This window comes from Syngnathus scovelli, chromosome 10 (assembly GCF_024217435.2).
Source record: "Syngnathus scovelli strain Florida chromosome 10, RoL_Ssco_1.2, whole genome shotgun sequence".
Lineage (NCBI taxonomy): Eukaryota > Metazoa > Chordata > Actinopteri > Syngnathiformes > Syngnathidae > Syngnathus > Syngnathus scovelli.
In genome coordinates, this window is record NC_090856.1 from 16,763,278 (window position 1) to 16,766,225 (window position 2,948).

Below are 2,948 nucleotides of genomic sequence, written 5' to 3' on the forward strand. Positions count from 1 at the left end.
AAAGACGAGTCCGATTCCAGGCTGAAGAGGAATGTTTGGCGCCAATACGCTGGCAGAAATGGCGGGCTACCTCTTCGGGTTCCGTGTCGGGGGTTCTGTCGGTGTGAAAAGACAAGGACGATCCGTCCGAGTCCACCAACACGTCTTCGTCGTAGCCGTAAAATGTTTCGATGACCTGCGGGCGCGGAAGCAAACATCTCTCTGAACAAACTGAAGCGACACCTCACGATGAATCGACGAGAGGAACGATAGCGAGAAAAAGGCCATTTCATCTTGCGCAACACCAAGCAGCCGCAAACAAACAGACTCACCTTGCAGGACCTCACGCTTTGTTCCTCCTCAGAGATTCTCGACGTCGGTATCGTAGCAGCAAATCTCTCTCCTGTCGACACAAATAATCCGCCTTTGAGATTCTTTGGATGCAAAGGGAACGAACGGCTCCGGCGCAGAAACAAACGCGACTCACGATGACATTTCTGACATGAGCTCCTGTCTCCAGAGCCTGAAAAACCCGTCACCGGCGATGATTGGAGGGACGCTCGTCTTTTCCAAAAGTGACAACTACAGGGTGTGTCAGGGTTTTCCAGATTATCTTTATCGTATGATTATGTTGCTTTGACTTTGACTGCAACCTGTAATAAATAATATTATTTATCCCTTATTTATCCCTATCGCTTATCCCTTCCTACACAAAGTCGTAAAACATCCCTTGCTATGTTTTGACTAGAGGTCAAGGGCTTTCTCTATTCAATCCACTCTTACACCCACCCTGTTTCTCTTAATAAAAATGCTCGTGCAGGAGCCGAGAGTCAGACTTCATTCGTACAACGGATGGACTCTCCACCTGCAGGTGTCCAAAAGAACTTACTTGTCTCCCGTGTGGTTCTTGCAAAATAAGTTGGAGCGAGCGCAACTCTAACAGGGTGCATTTTGCCACTAGCTGCCTACGGACAATGACGGCGCGCTCGCGGCTCATGGTTGACGGGCTGAGCAGCCGGGCGAGTCCGTCGTTTTCAGCGCACAGCGAGTGGCAAAGGCGCTGACAAAACGGGAGCTTTGAGCTGCTGAAAACGGCAAAACAAGTCTAAAGCGTGTTCAAACGCGTGCGCACAATGCTCCTGCTTGAAAGGTCGGAATTTAAGGGGCCAATCTTTTGGATGGCGGCCGCCGGCCAAGCTTTGGACAGAAAAGGTTTCCTGGCGACAGCGAGCGAGCGCGGCGCTGCCGTACGTGCACCGAGTCACCTGCCTGAAGACCTTGGACAAGTCGTCGATGATGTGCCGCTGCTCCACAACTTGAAGGAACTCCATTTCACCGTCCTGCTGGCCGCAACCGCGCTCCAGGTCATTGAGCGAACTAGGCCTTCTCTGTGGAACACAAATGCAGTGGACTCTGTTGGCACGCCGCCGTTGTCCGCGTCGACTTACCAAGCTTGCCATCTCCTCGTTCTCCTGGGTGACAAAGCGCACTTTGTTTTCAAGGCGACACAGCACCAGTGAGAGTTCTTCATTCTTCCTGCTCAGGCGTTTGTTTTTGTACAGGAGTGGCAGAAACTGGCTTTCTGTTTCTCTCAGTCGCTTAAGCTGCAAGCATGAAGTGCGGGATGCGAAAGACGCACAACACGCGGGCCAGAACGTATCCATTCCTTTTGCATCGGTTTGAACGGAATCGTGGCTTTGGCTCCCAATAAAAGACATCTACCAGGCAACCGACTCGCCGCGCCGCTCAACTAATAAGCAAGCGCAATGGGTGCCTCGCTGGATGGCGCGCATCAAACGTAGCGCAAACCTTCAAGCGTGCCGTCAATAAATTACCAGTTCATTGCGCTCTTCAGAAAGCAGGGCGTTTCGATCCTCCAGTTTCCTGATGACTGCGCTGAGCTCAGCGATTTTCAGATGAAACCTTCGCGTGTCCCGATCCTCCTGAGACTGAAAACGCCCCGCAACACACACACACAACCACTCGTTCAAAGTTCAAAACTGTTTTTGTGCTACCTTCCTCCAGCAACGAACTAAGTCATGCGTACTGCAAGTGTGTGATGAGGTGGCTTACGCTATGAAGAGGATTGCTAGTAGCGCCGTTGACCCCACTTCCAGGGTAGTTTAGGCCCGCCCTTTGGGAATCCCTCAGGGCAGAGATCTGCTGCTCGGCAGCCTGAGTCTGCAGCTGAAGGCGGTGGACATGGCCGGCCCCAGGGATTTATCCAAAACACTAACCGCTCTGTCTTTCAGCTTGATCTCATCCATCTGGATGTACAAACGGGGAGCGCTCAGGCAGGCGGGCAAACTCATTTGCCAGAATTGTGACAAAAACAAAGAGAGCAACCGGCCAATTTTTATCTTGAATCGACTAGAACACCATTGCTGTGACAAAAGCGAAGCGAGCAACCGGACGTTTTCTTCTTGTGAAATAGAATAGAATAGAATGCCTTAGGTGTCATTGCACTGCAGGTATACAACGAAATTGGGAACATAGCCACGCACCGCGCATCTGATCAGTCCTACCAGTCGGCGGATCTCCCTCTCGCAGTCTCTCTTGGTTCGGCTCAGCTCCTCCCGATGCTGGTGATGAGCCGATCGGAGCTCGGCCGCTCGGGACTGCCAGGCCTGCTGGGCCGCTGCCAGGGCTTCTTCCGCGCTCCTGGTGGAGGCGACACCGCTCGGTCTCCCGACACCGCCGCGTCTCCTCCACTTCCGCCAGCAAAGCGCCCCCGCTCCTCACCTGAGCAGACATTGCGCCACATCGGGCCGTTGAGACCGCAACGGAGCGCCGCGACGCTTACTGGGGACAAGCTACACAATACGGTAGCGGCCGCATCGGAGCCCGACGTGGCGTGCGGATAGTCAGACACGGATTGAGCGGATCACCTTGTCCATGGAGCCGTCCCTCAGGCTGAGGACCAAGGCATTCAGTCGCTGGATCTCTCCATCTTTGATTTTGATCACTCT

At 53.3% G+C, this 2,948-nt stretch overlaps 1 long non-coding RNA gene across 1 annotated transcript; it reads right to left on the bottom strand.

Moving 5' to 3' along the window:
- Nucleotides 1-547: 547 nt before the first annotated feature.
- On the bottom strand, nt 548-2,697 carry LOC137840713 (uncharacterized). Its single transcript, XR_011087636.1, has 3 exons — nt 2,505-2,697; nt 2,053-2,246; nt 548-1,928 (listed from the first exon to the last, which is right to left on the bottom strand). It is a non-coding gene; the product is annotated as an uncharacterized lncRNA (long non-coding RNA).
- Between the last annotated feature and the right edge of the window lie 251 nt (nt 2,698-2,948).